The sequence below is a fragment of the Dendrobates tinctorius genome, unplaced genomic scaffold, assembly GCF_039654945.1.
Source record: "Dendrobates tinctorius isolate UK_male_01 unplaced genomic scaffold, ASM3965494v1 ptg000043l, whole genome shotgun sequence".
In the NCBI taxonomy this organism is placed as follows: domain Eukaryota; kingdom Metazoa; phylum Chordata; class Amphibia; order Anura; family Dendrobatidae; genus Dendrobates; species Dendrobates tinctorius.
In genome coordinates this window covers 17,645,534-17,670,348 of record NW_027361711.1, presented here as the reverse complement: position 1 = coordinate 17,670,348, position 24,815 = coordinate 17,645,534, and positions in this window count along the sequence as shown.

Below are 24,815 nucleotides of genomic sequence, written 5' to 3'. Positions count from 1 at the left end.
TTTTTGTTGATGTAGCTAAGTGAAAGTTTATTTTATTTTTATAAGGAAGAGTTGTTATTTTTATTGGTGCTGTTACCGTTTGATTGCATTTTATTCATTTTTTTACGAGAAGCTACTAAAAACAGAAATTCTGACATAATTTCTTACTGCATTCATGTGGGATAAATTTGAAACGTCAGATTTTTACACCAATAATTTTTATTCATTTTTGTTTTCTAGATTTTTTCTCCAGAAAGGGAAATTTGAACGATTTATATTAACTCCTAAAGGACTTAAAAATGAGTTGACTTCCGTAATAAAGACACATTGGGCTCTGTCTTGTCCCACAACTTGGAATTCATACAGCATTGTATTGTATTGTTGCTGTTATACAGGTTTGCTTCCAATTGAAGTTTGTCCTCCTTCTCTCCCTGTAGCCCAGCTCTGATGCAACTACCCCTTCCCTTCTTCCTCAGATAGTGTATGCCAGCCAAGTTGCTAGTTCATATGTTATGCATGTACCATACTCATACATGGGTAAAGGTAGTAAGGAAGACTAACTATAGAGACAAGCCACACCTACACCCAATTGGTCCATGTACAGACTAGTAGAGATGGGAGCACCCCTGATATTCAGGTCCAATGGGTTTGGCCAAACAGTTACAAAAACTTTCGATTCGGGTACAGAACAGTATCAGGACCCGGACCCCATTCACTTGAGTGGGGGGCCCAAACATCCATTGTTTGCCAAGCTGTCATGTGCATGACAGTGCGGCAAACACTGCTTCTGATCGGTGGTAAAATCATTACCACCTGTCAGTTGACAGCTTGAGCCCACAGCTATGATCAGAGTTAAAAAATTTTCCCTCCAGTCAGTAGCGTCGGCTGATGGGACTACCTCTCCCATCAGTCTTCGCCTGCTGCCGCTAACAGGGTCACCATCAGGCCATTACTGCCTTTACTGGTGTATGGGGCCAGATGAGCAGAGGGGGCCAGCAGCGTGCCCACTCTGTCCTGCTCACTGAGCTCGAGCGACAGGATCCTGCCGCTTCAGTAACTGACCGTGCGTCCTCCGATGCACGATCAGTTAAAATCTGTTGCCGTGCAGGAAATTATTTCCACATAGCAACAGTTAACAGCCACCAGCCAATCACAGGCTGGCAACTGACATCAGCGCGCACATCACTGGCAAATTACGTCACTGTCATACACCGGAACGATGCTGCGCGCCTCAGGCGAATGGTAGGTGAGGATGTAACAAGGTGGCACGGGGTGGTAGTCATGGCCGAGTTTACCAAGTCACAGTCAGTGAGCACCCCGGCCCCTTTCACATGAAAAGACAGTCCAAGTCCCAGGCCTATGGCACTGTTGGTTACCTCTGGCACATGGTTGCTCTACATACTGGAACGACTTCCTCTGTATGCACCACACGTCACACTTCGGTTCCAACAGTGGCAAAACTATAATAACGATGGAAAAAAGGAGATGATAATTCCTGAGCTGTACCTATTCAAAGATGCTGCTTCATCAGCAACTGCTGCAGCAGCAGAGGCGGCGGTTCCCAATCGGCTCCAGGGAGCTAACAGTCTCTTGGTGGGCACTTGCACAGTTCTAGTGCCTGTTCTTACTGCCCAGCAGTCCTATGGCAGTCCTTTTCACCTCCAGCGGCATATTCCGCTCCCAGCAGTGGAGCATGTCCTGCCTTGGGCAAGCCTGCCCGGTCTCTGATCGGGAGACAGGAACTTCCTGTCCCTTTGAGGCTGCTGGTCCAGCCTCCTTAGTTAACCTCTTACTAGCCCTAATCTATAATATGCATGTTGTAAATTACAATGCCCAATAGTAAAACATTAAGACAATATCAGCCATACAAACACAGCACATGAATAACAGTAATACATCATAATGACAGAGCAGTTTATAGCCAAACCATCAGGAAACCGCAGGGAGACACGTGCCTGACATAAAGGAGAGAGGGAGCAACTCAGGGTCGTTGCCACCTCCTTACAAGGACATTGCTGGAGCTCGGCCAAGTAAGGAAAAAGTGTATAGTGCCCTCCAGAGTCAGATTTTCTCCAGGGTGTTGGCTCCCGGGGGTAGCCGAGACCCCAGGGAACATGATTCGGGTCGGTTTTTACTGACCCCGCTTTTGCAATCGCTGTTATTAACCATATAGCGGCGACTGCAGAAAAAGCAGCAATTTTGCATTCACTTTCTTACTCCTCGGATGTGATCGCACATCAGAGTAGCGAGAAATAGGGTCCCAGATCCTCCCTGAGTATCTCCTGGTGGTCCTCGGCCCTCCTGCATCCTGCGGTGGGTGCCGCCATCTTCATTCGGGAAGAAAATGGCGGGCACATGCACAGTTTGGCTGCCAAATCTGCCGGCAGGCAGATTCCATTCATTCATTACAGGTACATTTTGATCACTGTGATAAACCCTATCACAGTGATCAAATTAAATAAAATAGTAAATACCCCCCTTTATCACCCCCTTATTAAGGCAAATATAATGAAATAAAGAAAATATACTGTATATATTTTCATTTTTCCATTAGGGTTAGGGTTAGAGTTAGAATTAGGATTAGGGTTGGAATTAGGGTTAGGTTTAGAATTATGGTTAGAATTAGGGTGAGGGTTGGAATTAGGGTTAGGGTTGGGATTAGGGTTAGGGATTAGGATTAGGGTTAGGGATTAGGATTAGGGTTACGGTTAGTATTAGGGTTAGAGGTGTGTTGGGGTTAGGGTTGGAGCTAGAATTGAGGGGTTTCCACTATTTAGGCACATCAGGGGGTTTCTAAATGCGACATGGCACTTCTATTGATTCCAGCCAATTTTGCTTTCAAAAAGTCAAATAGTGCTCCCACTCTTCCGAGCCCAGACGGGTGTCCAATCAGTGGTTTACCCCAACATATGAGGCATCAGGGTAGTCAGGACAAATTGCACACCAACTTTGGGGGTCTAATTTCTCCTGTTACCCTTGGGAAAATAAAAAAAATGGGGGCTAAAAAAATCAGTTTTGTGGGAAAAAAATGATTTTTTATTTTCACGGCTCTGCACTATAAATTTCTGTGAAGCACTTGGGTTTTCAAAATGCTCACCACACATCTAGATAAGCCCCTTGTGGGGTCTAGTTTCTAAAATGGGGTCAGTTCTGGGGGGTTTCTACTGTTTAGGCACATCAGTGGCTCTGCAAACACAACATGACGCCCGCAGAACATTCCATCAAAGTCTGCATTCCAAAGTGGCGCTCCTTCCCTTCCGACTCTCTCCCATGTGCCCAAACAGAGGTTCCCCCCCACATATGGGGTATCAGCATACTCAAGACAAATTGCACAATAACTTTTGTGGTCTAATTTCTCCTGTTACCCTTGTGAAAATAAACAATAGTGGGCTAAAAAAATCATTTTTGAGGAAAAAAAATGATTTTTTATTTTCACGGCTTTGCGTTATAAACTTCTGTGAAGCTCTTGGGGGTTCAAAGTGCTCAGCACACTTCTAGATAAGCTCCTTGGGGGGTCTAGTTTCTAAAGTGGGGTCACTTGTGGGGGGTTTCTACCGTTTAGGCACATCAGGGGCTCTGCAAACGCAACATGACACCCGCAGAACATTCCATCAAAGTCTGCATTCCAAAATAGCGCTCATTCCCTTCTGAGCTCGCCCATGCACCCAAACAGTGGTTCCCCCCACATATGGGGTATCAGTGTACTCAGGACAAATTGCACAACAACTTTTGTGGTCTAATTTCTCCTGTTACCCTTGTGAAAATAAAAATTAGCGCTAAAAAAATCAATTTTGATGGAAAAAATGATTTTTTATTTTCACTGCTCTGCGTTATAAACTTCTGTGAAGCACTTGGGGGTTCAAAGTGCTCACCACACATGTAGATAAGTTCCTTAAGGGGTCTAGTTTCCAAAATGGTGTCACTTGTGGGGGTTTTTCACTGTTTAGGCACATCAAGGGCTCTCCAAATGTGACATGGCGTCCAATCTCAATTCCAGCCAATTCTGCATTGAAAAAGTCAAATGGCACTCCTTCCCTTCCGAGCTCTGCTGTGCACCCAAACAGTGGTTTACCCCCACATATGGGGTATGGGCATACTCACGACAAATTGCACAACAACTTTGACAGTCTAATTTCTCCTGTTACCCTTGTAAAGATAAATATATGGTGGTGAAAAGATACTTTTTGTGGAAAAAAAGTGAATTTTTATTTTCACGGCTCTACGTTATAAACTTCTGGTCTAGTTTCCAAAATGGGGTCACTTGTTGGGGGATTCCACTGTTTAGGCACTGTATTGCACAACAAATTTTGTGGTTCATTTTCTCTTTTTACACTTGTGAAAATAAAAAAAATTGGTTCTGAACAAAAATGTTTGTAAAAGAAAGTTAAATGTTATTTTTTTCCTTCCACATTGCTTCAGTTCCTGTGAAGCACGTAAAGGGTTAATAAACTTCTTGAATGTGGTTTTGAGCACCTTGAGGGGTGCAGTTTTTAGAATGGTGTCATTTTGGGGTATTTTCTGTCATATTTACCTCTCAAAGAGACTTCAAATGTGATGTGGTCTCAAAAAAATGGTTTTGTAAATTTTACTGTAAAAATTAGAAATCGCTGGTCAAATTTTAACCCTTATAACTTCCCAACAAAAAAAAATGTTGGTTCCAAAATTGTGCTGTTGTAAAGCAGACATGTAGGGAATGTTATTTATTAAGTATTTTTTGTGACATATCTCTCTGATTTAAGGGCATAGAAATTAAAAGTTTGAAAATTTCAACATTTTAAAAATTTTCGCCATATTTCCATTTTTTTCATAAATAAACGCAAGTCATATCGAAGACATTTTACCACTAACATGAAGTAAAATATGTCATGAAAAAACATTCTCAGAATCAGCAGGACCCGTTGAAGCATTCCAGAGTTATAACCTCATAAAGGGACAGTGGTCAGAATTGTAAAAATTGGCCTGGTCATTAAGCTGCAAATTGGCTCCGTCACTAAGGGGTTAAATAATTAAAATATCAAAATAATAATATTTCAATATTACAGACAAATACCAACAAACCATAACCAAATATTACCAGAATATACTGTGCTTGATTTGCCAGCATACTTGCCTGACCTTAACCTCAAAGAATCTATGGGGTATTGTCAAGAGGAAGATGAGAGACACCAGACCCAACAATGCAGACAAGCTGAAGGCTGCTATCAAAGCAACCTGGGCTTCCATAACACCTCAGCAGTGCCACAGGCTGATCACCTCTATGCCACGCCGCATTGATGCAATAATTGATGCAAAAGGAGCCCCGACCAAGTATTGAGTGCATTTACTGAATAAACATTTCAGTGGGCCAACATTTCTCATTTTAAAATAATTTTTTCAAGCTGGTGTTATAAAGTATTCTAATTTACTGAGATAATGACTTTTGGGATTTCATTGGCTATAAGACATAATCATCAACATTAACAGAAATAAACACTTGAAATAGATCACTCTGTTTGAAATGACTCTACATAGTATATGAAATTCACTTATTGTATTGAAGAACTGAAATAAATTCACTTTTTGATGATATTCTAATTTTGTGAGATGCACGTGTAGTCAGCACTAGGGATGAGCGAAACGGGTCGAAAAATTTCAAAAGTCGCCGACTTTTGGCAAAGTCGGGTTTCATGAACCGAAACCCGACCCTAGGATGAGGTCGGCAACGAGGTCGGCGACTTACGCGCCAAAGTCGCGTTTCAAAAGTTTGTTTTGCGCTCTTTTTCAGCCAATCAGGATCCACGGACACGTGTGGGCAACGTGATGACATAGGCACGGGTCACCACCATCTTTCAGAAGGGCATGCAAGTGATTGGCTTGCTTTGGTGGGTGTCACAGGGGGTATAAAAGGGCGTGCACGCCGACCGCCATCTTACTTCTGCCGATCTCAGTATAGGGAGAGGTTGCTGCTGATTCTGTAGGGAGAGCGTTAGGCAGGGAAGAAGACAAAAAAACTGCTTCTGCTGCTAGCGATTTGGCCTGCACAACACACCAGTCACTGTGTGTGCAGTGCAAGGGGAGGCTATATTGTGGTGTATCAGTGGTGTTAGTTGTTGGGCTGCCTTTTAAGGCTTCCTGACAGGCTGGCATTGCTGTTTACCCACTGCTCTGCAAACTGCTTTTTTAAAAGCAATCCAATCTCCCTTATCCTCTAGTCACTTTTGTCACAGCTGTGCCATCGAGCCTGTGACATAGCGCTCAGATATCAGTGGGCCTCACACAATCCAAAAGTGTCCAGTGTCCACAAGTGTCTGCAGAAATTCAAAATCTCCCTTATCCTCTAGTCACTTTTGTCACAGCTGTGCCATCGAGCCTGTGACATAGCGCTCAGATATCAGTGGGCCTCACACAATCCAAAAGTGTCCAGTGTCCACAAGTGTCTGCAGAAATTCAAAATCTCCCTTATCCTCTCGTCACTTTTGTCACAGCTGTGCCATCGAGCCTGTGACATAGCGCTCAGATATCAGTGGGCCTCACACAATCCAAAAGTGTCCAGTGTCCACAAGTGTCTGCAGAAATTCAAAATCTCCCTTATCCTCTTGTCACTTTTGTCACAGCTGTGCCATCGAGCCTGTGACATAGCGCTCAGATATCAGTGGGCCTCACACAATCCAAAAGTGTCCAGTGTCCACAAGTGTCTGCAGAAATTCAAAATCTCCCTTATCCTCTCGTCACTTTTGTCACAGCTGTGCCATCGAGCCTGTGACATAGCGCTCAGATATCAGTGGGCCTCACACAATCCAAAAGTGTCCAGTGTCCACAAGTGTCTGCTGAAATTCAAAATCTCACTTATCCTCTAGTCACTTTGGTCACAGCTGTGCCATCGAGCCTGTCACATAGCGCTCAGATATTCATTGGGCCTCACACAATCCAAAAGTGTCCAGTGTCCACAAGTGTCTGCTGAAATTCAAAATCTCACTTATCCTCTAGTCACTTTGGTCACAGCTGTGCCATCGAGCCTGTCACATAGCGCTCAGATATTCATTGGGCCTCACATAATCCAAAAGTGTCCAGTGTCCACAAGTGTCTGCTGAAATTCAAAATCTCACTTATCCTCTAGTCACTTTGGTCACAGCTGTGCCATCGAGCCTGTCACATAGCGCTCAGATATTCATTGGGCCTCACACAATCCAAAAGTGTCCAGTGTCCACAAGTGTCTGCTGAAATTCAAAATCTCACTTATCCTCTAGTCACTTTGGTCACAGCTGTGCCATCGAGCCTGTCACATAGCGCTCAGATATTCATTGGGGCTCACACAATCCAAAAGTGTCCAGTGTCCACAAGAGTCTGCTGAAATTCAAAATCTCACTTATCCTCTAGTCACTTTGGTCACAGCTGTGCCATCGAGCCTGTCACATAGCGCCCAGATATTCATTGGGCCTCAAACAATCAAAAAGTGTCCAGTGTCCACAAGTGTCTGCTGAAATTCAAAATCTCACTTATCCTCTAGTCACTTTGGTCACAGCTGTGCCATAGAGCCTGTCACATAGCGCTCAGATATTCATTGGGCCTCACACAATCCAAAAGTGTCCAGTGTCCACAAGTGTCTGCTGAAATTCAAAATCTCACTTATCCTCTAGTCACTTTGGTCACAGCTGTGCCATCGAGCCTGTCACATAGCGCTCAGATATTCATTGGGCCTCACACAATCCAAAAGTGTCCAGTGTCCACAAGTGTCTGCTGAAATTCAAAATCTCACTTATCCTCTAGTCACTTTGGTCACAGCTGTGCCATCGAGCCTGTCACATAGCGCTCAGATATTCATTGGGCCTCACACAATCCAAAAGTGTCCAGTGTCCACAAGTGTCTGCTGAAATTCAAAATCTCACTTATCCTCTAGTCACTTTGGTCACAGCTGTGCCATCGAGCCTGTCACATAGCGCTCAGATATTCATTGGGCCTCACACAATCCAAAAGTGTCCAGTGTCCACAAGTGTCTGCTGAAATTCAAAATCTCACTTATCCTCTAGTCACTTTGGTCACAGCTGTGCCATCGAGCCTGTCACATAGCGCTCAGATATTCATTGGGCCTCACACAATCCAAAAGTGTCCAGTGTCCACAAGTGTCTGCTGAAATTCAAAATCTCACTTATCCTCTAGTCACTTTGGTCACAGCTGTGCCATCGAGCCTGTCACATAGTGCTCAGATATTCATTGGGCCTCACACAATCCAAAAGTGTCCAGTGTCCACAAGTGTCTGCTGAAATTCAAAATCTCACTTATCCTCTAGTCACTTTGTTCACAGCTGTGCCATCGAGCCTGTCACATAGCGCTCAGATATTCATTGGGTCTCACACAATCCAAAGGTGTCCAGTGTCCACAAGTGTCTGCTGAAATTCAAAATCTCACTTATCCTTTAGTCACTTTGGTCACAGCTGTGCCATCGAGCCTGTCACATAGCGCTCAGATATTCATTGGGCCTCACACAATCCAAAAGTGTCCAGTGTCCACAAGTGTCTGCTGAAATTCAAAATCTCACTTATCCTCTAGTCACTTTGGTCACAGCTGTGCCATCGAGCCTGTCACATAGCGCTCAGATATTCATTGGGCCTCACACAATCCAAAAGTGTCCAGTGTCCACAAGTGTCTGCTGAAATTCAAAATCTCACTTATCCTCTAGTCACTTTGGTCACAGCTGTGCCATCGAGCCTGTCACATAGCGCTCAGATATTCATTGGGCCTCACACAATCTAAAAGTGTCCAGTGTCCACAAGTGTCTGCTGAAATTCAAAGTCTCACTTATCCTCTAGTCACTTTGGTCACAGCTGTGCCATCAAGCCTGTCACATAGCGCTCAGATATTCATTGGGCCTCACACAATCCAAAAGTGTCCAGTGTCCACAAGTGTCTGCTGAAATTCAAAATCTCACTTATCCTCTAGTCACTTTGGTCACAGCTGTGCCATCGAGCCTGTCACATAGCGCTCAGATATTCATTGGGCCTCACACAATCCAAAAGTGTCCAGTGTCCACAAGTGTCTGCTGAAATTCAAAATCTCCCCTGTCCTATAGACACCTTGTACCTTGTTTTACATTACTATATAGTTTGTTGGATTTTGTCTACATTTCTACCAAAAATGAGGAAGGCTGGTGGAAGAGGCCGTGGAATTGGGCGGGGGTTGGCAGCTGGTAATGATGGTGTTGGTGGTGGATCTGATGGTAGTGGCAAGAGCAAAATAGGACCGAATGCAGGAGGTGTTGAGCCTGCGTCATCGTCTGGCTCCATAAGGCTTCGAAGGCTTAGTTTTCTAGGAGTTGGCAAACCGCTTTTAAAGCCAGAGCATCAGGAAAAAGTTATGTCTTACATTGCTGACTCAGCCTCCAGCTCTATCGCCTCCTCTTCTTCAGTTGTAAAAAGTAAAAGCACTGAGTCGTCATTGGAGGCTCATGTTCATGAACCACACCTTTCCTTGTGTCCTTCACCCCAACCAAGATTGAAGGATGACGCAGGCCATACTACTGATTACTCCATGGAGCTGTTTTCACATACCATGCCTGGATTATCAAGTGAAATGGTGAATTACCCAGGCCAAGATGAATCTGACATGGAGTGCACTGATGCACAGCCGCTGATGGATGATTCTGCTGGTACATTCACTCAGAGCACTACATTGTCCTCGCAGTGTACAGAGCCAGATTCTGACCCTGATGAGACTCAGGTGCCCCTTCCCGCACACTATACCACCATACACGGTGACACAGAGGAAGGTGCACATGACATTGAAGAGGAGGTGATGGATGACCCAGGTGTTGACCCAGATTGGCATCCATTGGGGGAAGAGGGTGCCGCTGCCAATAGCTCAGAAGAGGAGGAGGAGCATCCGCCGCAGGCATCGACATCGCAACAGCTGTTATCTGGCAGGCACGGAGCAGTCCAAAAACGAGTTACAAAAAGCCGAAAAGTTGCTGGACTGCTTGGCCAGACGGTCAAAATAGCACAGCGTGCAAGGACGCAAAATGTCTTCCATAGTAGAAAGAGTGCAGTGTGGCACTTTTTTGAACAAAATCCTAATGATCAGGCCAAGGTTATCTGTAAGAAGTGCGCAAAGACCTTTAGCCGAGGGAAAAATCTGAAAAATTTGAATACCAGTTGCATGCTTAGACATTTAACCACCATGCACTTGCAAGCGTGGACACAACACCAAACCTCATGTGCAACTGATCACAACGAAGGTAGTCAGCAACGCTACATTGTTTCCCCCACTGTAAGCCCACCGGTTAGCACAGCAGCAAATGTTGAGGTGTCGTTGCAAGGCCACAGCAGTCAGGGAATCCCACTGTTATATCAACGAAAGACTGATTCTAGGCCATCAGAAAGAACACCAACTCCATCACCATCATCAACCCTCTCTCAGTCCGCCCTGTCCCCCGCTACTTCCACCATATGCAGCTCTCAAGTCCAGCTCACCCTCCCAGACACTATGAGTAGGTCAAGAAAGTACTCAGTCTCTCATCCGCGTACACTGGGTTTGAACGCCCACATTGCCAAACTAATCTCGTTTGAGATGATGCCCTTTCGGTTGGTGGAAAGCGCAGCTTTCCGCGAACTCATGGCCTATGCAGTACCACGCTATGACCTACCCAGTCGCCACTTCTTCTCTCGCAAAGCCATCCCAGCCCTCCACCATCATGTGAAAGACCGCATTGTCCATGCACTCAAGCAGTCAGTGAGCGGAAAGGTGCACCTCACAACTGATGCATGGTCCAGTCGGCATGGCCAGGGCCGTTACGTGTCCATCACTGCTCACTGGGTTAATGTGGTGGATGCAGGGTCCACAGGGGACAGCGGTGGTGGGACAGTGCTGCCTAGCCCACGGTATAGGAAACAGTTGGCTGTAGGCGTTCGACCCTCCTCCTCCTCCTCCAGAAGCGAAAGCTCGTCCACAGAGCGCAGTCGTACGAGCACTCCATCTGCAGCTGCCACTGTTGCACAAGAGGTGTCCCCCTATCGAGCAGCTAGTGGAAAGCGTCAGCAGGCTGTGTTGCAGATGATGTGTTTGGGCGACAGACACACCGCCGAGGTGCTGGCCGAGTACTTTCAGCCACAAACTGAGTCATGGCTGGGCAGTGTACATCTTGAGGCAGGCAAGGTAGTTAGTGATAACGGGCGTAATTTTGTGGCAGCCATAGCCCTTTCAAAACTCAGCCACATACCTTGCTTGGCTCACACCTTGAACCTGGTGGTGCAGTGCTTCCTCAAAAATTATCCGGAGTTAACAGCCCTGCTCCAGAAGGTGCGAAGACTGTGCGCGCACATCCGCCGGTCGCCTGTACACTCCGTTTGTATGCAGAAGCTGCAGCGATTGCTCCACCTTCCCAACCACCGCCTCATTATCGACATTGCAACAAGGTGGAACTCCACCCTGCACATGGTGGAGCGGCTGTGCGAGCAGAGGCAGGCCATAATGCATTTGTGGGAGGATACACGGCCAGGCACTTTGAGAGCAGACATGGAGTTGACACGTGTGCAGTGGTCGAAGCTGAAAGACCTCTGTAAAGTCCTTCAGTGTTTTGAGGAATGCACACGGCTGGTAAGTGCAGACGACGCCATCCTAAGCATGAGCATCCCACTTATGCGTCTGCTCATGCAAACTTTGACGCACCTTAAGGAGCAGGCTTCTGCAGCCAATGTTGATGAGGAGGAAGAGGAGGAGGGAATCCTTGATGACATTCAGCCATTGTCTGCTCAGGGACCTCTCCTGGACGAGGTGGAGGAAGAAGAGGAGGAGGAGGAGGAGGATGATGGGGATGATTACTTAGGGGAGGAGGATGCATCTCGTGGGGCAAGTGAAAATGTTGGCGTGGCAAGGTCTGGTACAGGGTTTGTGCGTGACTGGAGGGATGTGGATTTGCCAGAAAGTGCTCCTCCAACCAGCACTCGCAGTGCATCATTGACACCGGGAACATTGGCCCACATGTCAGATTATGTCTTGCAGATCCTAAAAAGGGACCCCCGCATTGCCAAAATGATGAACGATGACGACTACTGGTTGGCCAGCATCCTGGATCCACGCTATAAAGGCAAATTACAAAACATCATGCTACAGGAGAACCTTGACCTAATATTGGCTAATAAACAAGCAACTCTGGTAAATCGGTTGCTTGAGGCATTCCCAGCACACAGCAGCGGTGATGGTTCTCACACGAGCCGTACTGGCCGGGGTCAGCTTGGCAGAGGTGTTCGTGGTGCACACAGCAGAAGAGGCGTTGGAGACAGGGGTTTCATGACAATGTTGTGGACTGATTTTTCAAGTACCGCTCACACAACTGGTAATACTGCATCGATGGAAAGTGACAGGAGACAGCAGTTGTCAACTATGGTTACAAACTACTTTTCCTCCCATATCGATGTTCTCCCACACAGGTCATTCCCCTTTGACTATTGGGCCGCTAAACTGGACACCTGGCCTGAATTGGCACAATATGCCTTACAGGAGCTCGCTTGCCCAGCTGCAAGTGTGCTATCGGAAAGAGTCTTCAGTGCAGCTGGATCAATCCTGACAGAAAAAAGGACCCATCTGTCAACCCAAAATGTGGATGATCTAACCTTCATTAAAATGAACCACGCATGGGTTTCCAAGGATTTTGTCCCACCTTCCCCTGATGACACATAGGGTGACAGAAAAATGGCTTGCTTTGGTCCACCTCTTCCTGGGACTTGACCTATTTCACCTTTTGCATCAGCTGAATGTCCAACCTCAACATATGCCACTTTCTAAAACTCCGTAACTGTGCTGCCTCCCCCCCCCCATGGCCGGGGTCAACACCTAGCGCATGACACCGTGCGAGTGCCGTTGCCCTGGACAGGTGGTTAGGCTGACTCTTGGGCGCGGGCACTGGCACAGGGTCCCTCATAGTGCAATCAAGTGTCTCTGACGGTGGTGGTGCACACCCGCCGTCAGACACACCGCCGTACTATGAGGGGCCCAGTGCCAGTACCGACGCCCATGAGTGGGCCCCCCTTGCTTGGGCAGGGCCCCAGCATTTGCAATCTTTACCTCTCCCTGCTCCTCCGCTGTGTAGTCTGGGCTGTCAAATCCATACTGGGCCTAACACCGTCTGAGCCTGCCTCCTGATGTATAGACATATATTTTGAATGTGTACGCTATCCATACATGTTATCTGGGGATACGGAACCCTTTCTCACCTTTGTGCAATCACGTGCAATCCATACTGGGCTTGACACCGTCTGAGCCTGCCTCCTGATGTATAGACATATATTTTGAATGTGTACGCTATCCATACATGTTATCTGGGGATACGGTACCCTTTCTCACCTTTGTGCAATCACGTGCAATCCATACTGGGCCTAACACCGTCTGAGCCTGCCTCCTGATGTATAGACATATATTTTGAATGTGTACGCTATCCATACATGTTATCTGGGGATTCGGTACCCTTTCTCACCTTTGTGCAATCAAGTGCTATCCATACTGGGCCTAACACCGTCTGAGCCTGCCTCCTGATGTATAGACATATATTTTGAATGTGTACGCTATCCATACATATTATCTGGGGATACGGTACCCTTTCTCACCTTTGTGCAATCAAGTGCTATCCATACTGGGCCTAACACCGTCTGAGCCTGCCTCCTCATGTATAGACATATCTTTTGAATGTGTACACTATGCTATCCATACATGTTATCCAGGGATACGGTACCCTTTCTCACCTTTGTGCAATCACGTGTAATCCATACTGGGCCTGAGAACGGCTGGCGAGCTGTTAAGCAAGCTACAGCACCTGTGGTTTGCACACGTAAGTTTTTCATTTTTTCAGGAATGACGGTTAGGCCTAATTCCGGAACTGCGGTTGACCTGCACTTACTGGGAAATCATCGTTCGCGGGTAATAATTGTAATCACAGATCCCCATCACTAACGTTGTTCAGCGGGTTATCTGCACCTGTAAGCGACAAACGCTGGCCTTTTCAGTGTAGCGCACATGCAGCCACGGACATGTAAGGGCATGACACACCAGTTATTGGTCAATCTCATGTGCAAGAGCCTCACGTGTCCCTCTAGTAAGCCGGACTCGGACCGCGGGGCATGACGGAGTCTCGTTCGTTAACGGAATTAAGCTTGTGTGCATCTGTTCTGTAGCTTGCATGGTTGAGGTTTCCCAGGTGGAGTCGAATTAAACCGTAGGCTCCACTCCTGGTGGTGCCCTTCTGGACATTCCTTTAAGGTTCAGCTTTGCAACCATACTGCCCACGTAAAATAAACACTTTGCCTTCATGAACGCTGTTTGGAGGGTCATGACTCATGGGAATAACGCCGCCCAATCAGTTAACCTGCTAGAGAGATCCTTCATTGCTCCCAAGCATGACATCACACTCCCTAGGAGGAAGGTAATGCCACTGTGGCGACCGTACTCCTGGGGGCGACACAAGTGCACTGATGCCCAGCCACTGCTCGATGAATCTGCTGGTACATTGACCCAGACCACTACATTCCCCTCGCACGCTACATGGCCTGAATCTGACCCTGATGAAACTCAGGTTACCCTTCCCATATACAGTTCCATCTTACACGGTGACAAAGAGGAAGCTGCAGATGAAAGTGCAGGTTCGGCCCGCCCGCCATCAGACACACCACCGTACTATCAGGGGCCCTGTGTCAGTGCCGTCGCCAACGAGTGGGCCCCCCCTGCTTGCTCAGGATCACAGCACTTGCAAGGTTGAAATACTGTGCAGTGAGATGGAAGATGGGAACGACGAGGAGTCCAGACTAGTACAGGGATTCCCTAGCGAGGAGACTTATTTCATTGTTTTCAGTGTTGGGACAGCAATTTTTGGGGAGCACTATACTCTGGAGAATGATAGATGGGGCCCACCATACACTGGAACATTCCAAAGGTGGACATCAGACACTGGAGCAGCATTTACAGGGCCCATTATACACTAGAGCATTAGAAATGGGGCCCATTATGTTTGGAGCATTATTTGGGCCCATAAGACAGTGGAGCTTCATCCATGGGGACCAACATTTACTGTAGCATTATGTGGAGCTCATCATATACTGTTTCAAACATTATATGGGACCAATGATTCTGTATGGAGAAATAGATGGGCCTTGTCATGAGCTGTAAAAAGTGAAGTATTTTTCATTGTACTATACCGCTATTTCTCTGCCGTATCGGAGCATGATGAGTTGTGGTATGTGTTAAAGGGGCGCTCTTTCGCCCAGGGCACATGAAAACCTGGAGCCAGCCCTCCCCCCCCACAACTGTAGCCAATTAACCCCCATTTTTCAGTGCGTTACTTCTATTATGAAGTTAATTAAGGTTGACAAGCTTAAGTAAGAAGAATTGATGCTTTTGGCATTCAAATGGGCACTGTTGGTGTGTTTCCTGTCCTCCTCTCACTGCCGACTTTTATTCCCCATTGACTTACATTGGGTTTCGTGTTTCAGGACGACCCTGACTTTTCCCTATAATCGGACGATCTTGCTCGACCCGACTTTTGGAAAAGTCGGGTTTCACGAAACGAAACGCGACCCTAAAAAAACAAAAGTCGCTCAACTCTAGTCAGCACCTGACTGCATGTATGTAAATCGCATTCTTGCGCTAAATTGATCAGGGGCAAAACTACAGGCATGGCTGCATGGCGTCCTGACTATTGAACTCTATGGGACCCAAATTTTCAATTTTTTTCTTCAATCGTCACGCACGTTACCTTTAAGAAATGGTATCTATACTTAATGCTATTTAGTACGGATACTTGCAGTAATTTCATTACCCCCCACATTGCTTCCTAAATTGTTTCATTTATTTAGTATCACATATTTTTCTCCAGTATACAAAGTTTAGAAGACTACGCATGAGGCCAACGAGTTTGAAAGAAATAGCATCTTGGGTCATGTTCTCATGACCTTGGCTTCCTCTATTAGACTATTTCCCAATTTTTTAGTCATATAAAATAATTCATCTTATCAAAAGGGCTTTCTGCCAAAACTATCAGTCTGCTACATTTCCATTCTCACCCTATCCATTTTTTTCTCACTCTTCGTTGTAGAGATGCAGCCACTGAACACAAGCAAGGCATTAAAAAAATGTAACCTTAGGTCATATTCCAACATGGACTTAATTAGCAAAGTATAATAATAGAACGAAGGCAGAACTTTCCCATAGGAAAATGTCTGGAGCTTTCTGGGATTGGTGACTGTACCTTTGGCATCTGAAGGATGCTGGACTTTGTGGACTGAATTTATCATTTTACGAAGTCTGAAAATCACATAGAAGACCCAACATATTCCTTTATTTGAAATTCTCAGACCATAGTAGCGGAACATGATAGACGACAACATAAACCTTTGAAGATCTATTGAAAACAGTAGGATAAATACTTGAGAGGGGATATTGAGAAATGCTTCTTCCTGAGCTATGACAGCTGTATCTTAGTATATAGTCAGTACAACAGGATTGTAGAAAAAATGAGCTATGCTGGCATGACATTAAAGGTGTTATGCGATATAGAAAAAATGAATTAAAGAAAACCTGTCATCAGCTTATACATATTAAACTAAAGGTACTGCACACAGTACACACCGCTCACATATTAGATGCATACAGTACACACCGCTCACATATTAGATGCATATAACACACACCGCTCACATATTAGATAAAACACAAAAATTGAGCTTGACTTGAGTTGGTACACATGCAGAACATAAACACATGTTCACATTGGCCAAAAAACATATAAAACCTACAAGAGAAAAAGTGAGCAAAAACTGTGCTGTAAGGCTAGTTTCACATTTGCGCCATTTTGCGCAGCGTTTCGAGCGCACATAAAACGCATGCAAAAAACGCTTGCAAACGCTTGTAAATGCTGCAATATTTTGTCACATCAGTGTGCGCATTACGACAAAAAAACGCAGCGTTTGCATGCAATTTCAAGCGTTTTTGCATGCGTTTGCGTTTTTTATGCGCATGGGTTGTCTAGGTGTCACATTTCACAGGAGGAAAATCCTTGCAAAATTCTTGCAACAGACTCCACCAATGGGACATCAGTGGGCGTGGGTCATGGGAATTCTTTATATAGATGCTGTTTACAGCTGAATTCTTCAGATTGGCTTGCTTTTTCCTTTGTCCACATGGATCTGCGCTGGAAGAGTTTTCACTTCAATTTGGATCTGGACATTAGGATGGCTCAGGCTTATGCAGTTGCTTGCCATCAACAAAGGGAGAGAGAGAGACAGCGAAGATGGCAGCGGCGGCATTTGTGGCTACATCCGATTATTGAACTCCGGGAGAGCCGTGGAGTGTACCACACCCTATTCAGCGAGCTCCAGGCAAACCCGGAGAAATTTACTGACTATACCCAGATGTCCCAACAAAGCTTCAGGGATTTACTTGCTCGTGTTCAACAATCCACACAGGACACACAGCTCCGTCGTGTGATTCCTCCTGAGGAACGGCTCCTAGTCACATTATGGTACGTAATATTGCAAAACCAATGCCTGCATAATTTTCTTTGTTCTGACATGTACTATTCCAAAGCTGGCAGAATTATTGTTCTGCCATGTAGTAAACAAAAGCCTGCAGAATTATTTTTATGCCATGTACTAATTTTTTTTTTTCTTTTATTGTTTTAAAAAACCATATACATAAATATTAATTTTTGCTCTTTCTCTGTTTCACAGATTCCTGGCTACTGGAGAGAGCCTCTCTTCACTCCACTTCCAGTACCGGATTGGAATCTTCACCTTGTCGGGAATTGTTGCGGACACCTGCCTGGGCTTTGTGGAACATTCTCTGTCCAGAATTTATGCCCCTGCCCACCGCAGAAAAGTGGATTGAAATAGCAGAAAAATTCTGGACAGTCTGCAATTTCCCCAACTGTTTGGGAGCGGTTGATGGTAAACACATCCGGATAATCAAATCCAAAAGAACAGGCTCTGAGTACTACAACTACAAAAAGTACTTTTCTACAGTACTCATGGCCATTGCGGATGCAGACTGTATGTTTGCTGCAGTGGACATTGGGGCATTTGGCCGTGGGAATGACTCCCAGGCTTTTAAGAACTCAGACATGGGCCGGAGGTTGTATGGCAACCAGTTCAATTTCCCCATGCCACGGCCTCTTCCCCACACCGAAGGTTCGCCACAGCCATTTGTAATGGTTGGGGATGAGGCCTTTCAAATGTGCCAAAACCTGCTGAAACCCTACTCCAGCCGGGACTTGAACCACACAAAAAAAATCTTTAATTATAGACTGACCAGGGCCAGAAGAACTGTAGAGTGTGCCTTTGGTATACTTGTCTCCAGATGGCGCATTCTCGGCACAGCCATTAATCTGAAACTGGAAACAGTGGTGAAGGCCTGTGTGGTTCTTCTTAATTTTGTGATGGCTAAAGAGCACCCGACCTTTGAACTCGATGATGCAGCTCCTAACCCATTGTCTGATTTCACTCAGCACCCTCTCAGGTCATCCGTTGAAGTTGGCTAAATGAGGGACCAATTTGTGGCCTACTTCATCTCAGATGTAGGACGGGTGGAATGGCAAGATGAAATGGTGAAAAAAAATTTCCTTGTGTGTATATTAATAAAAAACCTGTTTTCATACCTGTACTGAGTGTCTTTTTACACTCCAATACAATAATCAAATGGCCAGGTGTACCTGTGAATTCATGAAGCTGTGTTTTGTGCATCATGAATTTACTAGCACTCCTGACCAGGTGACTATGCACACACACAAGTTGTATGACCTTTATCATCTATACAGTTTGTGTTCAATTTGCAGCGACGGTGGAGATAATTCAACTAATATTTGAGTCACCTGGCCTGATGTTACAAATAGCGATTTGGGGATGCACTAGCATCCGTCACTCTTTATGACACATGACCCTGTGACTGTAAATATTATTTATAGGATCACCACTGTGGCTTGAGTTTGAAGGCAGACTGGAGAGATAATAAAGTTTATACAACTTCTACAATCCCCAGGCCTGGTGTCATGCTGAAGTGAAGACGCACAAAATAACACATCCTGACTTCAGAATGTTATCACACTTGGGCAGGTGAATACACATATGAGTTAAACTGCAGCATCGCTCCAAACATACAGTTGTGGCCAAAAGTATTAACACCCCTGCAATTCTGTCAGATAATACTCAGTTTCTTCCTGAAAATGATTGCAAACACAAATTCTTTGGTATTATTATCTTCATTTAATTTGTCTTAAATGAAAAAACACAAAAAGAATTGTCCTAAAGCCAAATTGGATATAATTCCACACCAAACATAAAAAAGAGGGTGGACAAAAGTATTGGCACTGTTCGAAAAATCATGTGATGCTTCTCTAATTTGTGTAATTAACAGCACCTGTAACTTACCTGTGGCACCTAACAGGTGTTGGCAATAACTAAATCACACTTGCAGCCAGTTGACATGGATTAAAGTTGACTCAACCTCTGTCCTGTGTCCTTGTGTGTACCACATTGAGCATGGAGAAAAGAAAGAAGACCAAAGAACTGTCTGTGGACTAGAGAAACCAAATTGTGAGGAAGCATGAGCAATCTCAAGGCTACAAGTCCATCTCCAAAGACCTGAATGTTCCTGTGTCTACTGTGCTTAGTGTCATCAAGAAGTTTAAAGCCCATGGCACTGTGGCTAACCTCCCTAGATGTGGATGGAAAAGAAAAATTGACAAGAGATTTCAATGCAAGATTGTGCTGATGTTGGATAAAGAACCTCGACTAACATCAAACCAAGTTCAAGCTGCCCTACAGTCCGAGGGTACAACAGTTTGGACCAGTACTATCTGTCGGCGTCTGAATGAAAAGGAACTGTATGGTAGGAGACCCAGGAAGACCCCACTTCTTACCCCGAGACATAAAAAAGCCAGGCTAGAGTTTGCCAAAACTTACCTGAAAAAGCCTAAAACGTTTTTGAAGAACGTTCTCTGGTCAGATGAGACAAAAGTAGAGCTTTTTGGGCAAAGGCATCAACATAGAGTTTACAGGAGAAAAAAAGAGGCATTCAAAGAAAAGAACATGGTCCCTACAGTCAAACATGGCAGAGGTTCCCTGATGTTTTGGGGTTGCTTTGCTGCCTCTGGCACTGGACTGCTTGACTGTGTGCATGGCATTATGAAGTCTGAAGACTACCAACAAATTTTGCAGCATAATGTAGGGCCCAGTGTGAGAAAGCTGGGTCTCCCTCAGAGGTCATGTGTCTTCCAGCAGGATAATGACCCAAAACACACTTCAAAAAGCACTAGAAAATGGTTTGAGAGAAAGCACTGGAGACTTCTAAGGTGGCCAGCAATGAGTCCAGACCTGAATCCCATAGAATACCTGTGGAGAGATCTAAAAATGGCAGTTTGGAGAAGGCACCCTTCAAATATCAGGTACCTGGAGCAGTTTGCCATAGAAGAATGGTCTAAAATTCCAGCAGAGCATTGTAAGAAACTCATTCATGGTTACCGGAAGCAGTTGGTCGCAGTTATTTTGGCTAAAGGTTGCGCAACCAAGTATTAGGCTGAGGGTGCCAATACTTTTGTCTGGCCCATTTTTGGAGTTTTGTGTGAAATGATAAATGTTTTGCTTGTTGCTTCATTCTCTTTTGTGTTTTTTCATTTGTGACAAATTAAATGTAGATAATAATACCAAAGAATTTGTGTTTGCATTCATTTTCAGGAAGAAACTGAGTATTATCTGACAGAATTGCAGGGGTGTCAATACTTTTGGCCACAACTGTAAAATCTCCAGCTCAGGAGAGGCAGGGGTGTGGCCTCCCTCTCCAGAGCTGGAAATTGTATATAAGGCTATGTTCACACGTGGCTTTTTTTTGCGGCCGTTTTAACCGTGCGATTTTGCCGTGAAAACGCAAAAAATAAGCATCCCATGCATTCCTATGGGATTCCGCAATGCTGTGCTAATGCTGCGGTTTTTACCGCAGCAGAATCGCTTTGCGGTAAAAAATGCAGCATGCTCATTAATTTTGCGGAATCGCGGCGATCCCACACCCATAAGAATGCATTGTTCTGCTTACTTTCTGCATGTGGCTGTGCACACCATGCGAAAAGCAAGCAGAACATTTGCGGATGGTACCCACTGTCTGGAGGAGAGGAGACTGTCCTCCGGGCTTTGGGTATCATATCCCTGTAAAAAATAGAATTTAAAATAAAAAATTTTGTTATTCTCACCTTCCGGCGTCCTGCGCAGCCTTCCTGCCTCTCTCCACGCTCCCGGTCCAAGTAATCCTTTGCGAGCGATGACGTCCGTTCTCGTGGGATCGAGACGTCGAGATCCCGTGAGAACGGACGTCATCGCTCGCAAATGATTACTGGGAGCGGGAGCGTGGAGAGAGGCAGGAAGGCTGCGCAGGACATCGGAAAGTGAGTATAACAATATTTTTTATTTTTTTTATTATTTTTTACATCATATCTTTTACTATTGATGCCGCATAGGCAGCCTCAATAGTAAAAAGTTGGTCACACTCGTCAAACGAGTGTGACCAACCTGTCAATCAGTTCTCCAAGCGATGCTACAGATCGCTTGGAAAACGCTAGCATTCTGCAAGCTAATTACGCTTCCCAAACGCTATGGAATTCGGAATTCTCGCGGGAATTTCCGCGAGAGTTCATCTATGTGTGAACGTAGCCTAAGGCTTCCCCAGACTGGTGTTCTACTGGTTGGGCCCAGTCCTTTTGTCTGCCCTTATTCACACATTGAGGTCAACTTTGACACATGGTAAGGTTTTTAATATTAGACAGTGTAGGACTGTCCCGATCAGAGTTACCTTGTCATGGTGGTATGGCTTTTATGCCATTTTTGATTAAAAAAAGTATTACTAAAAACTCTGTTATTTAAAAGCACTTTTTGCTTTTCATTTACTTAGTTACAGCAGGGTTTTTGCTCACTTTTTCTCTTGTAGGTTTCACATATTAGATGAATATAGCACACACCGTCACATATTAGATGCATACAGCACACACCGCTCACATATTAGATGCATACAGCACACACCCCTCACATATTAGATTCATACAGCACACACATTGATCAGATATTAGATGCATATAGAATACACACCCCTCACATATTAGATGCATATAAAACACACACAACTCACATATTACTTTAACAAAGGAAAACTCAACCTGGATCTCCCCAAATTTACTCAACATATAAACTGCTTCACGAGAGAGAACAATACGCTTGATCACTGCTATACAGTCATAAAAGGGGCCTACAGGGCAGTGAGGAGAGCAGCAGTGGGCTTTTCAGATCATTGCCTAATTCATTTAATTCCAGCCTACAGGCAAAGGTTGAAAACATCCAAACCTACAGTTTATACAAAGAAGACATGGTCTGAGGAGGCAAAATTACAACTACAAGCATGCTTTGAATGCACGGACTGGGAGGTATTCCAGGAAACATGCTCGGGTCTGGATGAATGGGTTGATGCAGTGTCCTCATATATCCGTTTTTGTGAAGACACGTTTATTCCATCCAAATCTGTCCACTTTCGGGGAAACAACAAGCCGTGGTTTACAAATAAAGTCAGGTTGATCCGTAAGAGAAAAGAGGAGGCTTATAAAGCAGGCGATATTACTGAATTCAAGAAACTTAGGAACTCGCTATCTAAAGAGGTCAAGTTAGCCAAACACGAGTATGCAAAGATTCTGGAGGAAAGGTTCTCATCAAAAGATACTAGATCTGTATGGAGAGGATTAAGAGAGGTCGCCAATTATAAAAGCCACCCCTCTATCGTGAACCCCAGCAGAAGTCTGGCAGCAGAGTTAAATGAATTCTACTGCAGATTTGAGGCAAGCTCTACACACAGTGGCTATTCATCTCTAAGCTCCTCAGTCTGTTCATATAAAGATCATTCATTGTGCAACACCCAAGTAGTGATCTCCGAGGCAGAGGTGATACGCATCCTGAAGGGACTTAAGGTCAAAAAGGCACCTGGCCCTGATGGTGTATCTCCAATGTGTCTGAAAGTATGTGCTACCCAGCTTGCCCCTATACTGACAAATATATACAATGTGTCACTGAAAGAGTGCGTTGTACCTCAGTGTTGGAAAAATTCCACAATTATCCCTGTCCCCAAGAAAGTGGGATACTCTGAGTTGAACGACTATAGACCAGTAGCACTCACATCTGTAGCTATGAAAGTCTTCGAAAGAATTATGATGTCCCACCTGATAATATTCACGCAGAAGCTATGGGACCCGCTTCAGTTTGCCTATAAGGAGAATCGTTCGGCAAACGACACTGTCAATCTGGCACTGAAGTACATTTTGGATCATACAGATGAACTGCACTCATATGTCCAGATTCTTTTCATGGACTTTAGCTCAGCGTTCAATACCATTGATCCGAATTTACTTCACGAGAAAATGGTAGCTCTTGGAGTCCCTCTCAACTTATGCTTGTGGATTTATAACTTCCTGACAGCCAGGATACAGAGTGTAAAAGTTGGACCATTCACTTCGGACACCTTGGTCACAAACATTGGGGCACCTCAGGGGTGTGTTTTGTCCCCGTTACTCTTTTCTCTCTATATGAATGATTGCATCTCTTCAGCAGACTCAGTAAAAATCTTGAAATTTGCCGATGATATGACACTGATTGGTCTCATCAGGGGAAATGCTGAAGACTTGTATCGGAGTGAGGTGGAAAGAATATGTGACTGGTGTAAAGCCAATAATCTTGTACTCAACACTAAAAAAACTGCTGAGATGGTTGTGGATTTTAGGAAAGATCAACATGAGATACTTCCAATCTACATCCATGACGAAGTGGTTCTTAGGGTCACAGAGACAGAGACCAAATTCCTTGGTGTTATCATCTCTCATGATCTTAAATGGGGGAAAAATGTGGATGCTGTTATAAGAAAAGCACAACAGAGGATGTTCTTCCTGCGTCAGCTGAAAAGATATGGTTTGTCTAGGAATCTGCTGATCTTATTCTTTAATGCTGTCATCAGATCTGTGATTTGTTCCTCTCTGATAGTCTGGTATGGGGGAGCCACTGCGCATGATAAACTCTGCTTACAAAGGACTTTCAGAACAGCAGAGAGAATTATAGGTTCCCCCCTGCCTAAAATCCAGGATCTTTATGATAAGAGTATTCGATCCCACGCACTGAAAATTTCATCCGATCCCTCTCACCCGGGACACTCCTCATTCCAACTACTCCCTTCAGTACGTCGCTTCAGAGTCCCCAAATGCAGCACCAACCGCCATATGAACAGCTTCTATCCACTCTCTGTTCAACAATTAAATCGTCATGTGTAGACTATATACTGTATCTGTCTTGTTAGATGTTACTTGTTGTATCTGTTGTTATATATTATGTTGCCTCTTTGCCACAAAGAATTCCTTGTATATATGTAATATGTACTTGGCGATAATAAATTTGATTGATTGATTGATTGATATTAGATTCATACAGCAAACACATCACTCACATATTAGATGCATATAGAATACACACCCCTCACATATTAGATGCACATTGTACGCACACACTGCTCACATATTAGATGCATATAGTACACACACCGCTCACATAATAGATGCATATAGAATACACACCCTCCCATATTAGATGCATATAGTACACACACACTGCTCACATATTAGATGCATATAGAATACACACCCCTCAAATATTAGATGCATATAGTACACACACACTGCTCACATATTACATGCATATAGTACACACACAACTCACAAATTAGATGCATGCACTACACTTATCATTTACACTTTAGACCAGGGGTGGGCAATTAATTTTCCAGAGAGCCCACATGAGAGACAGTAACTGTTGTGAAGTACT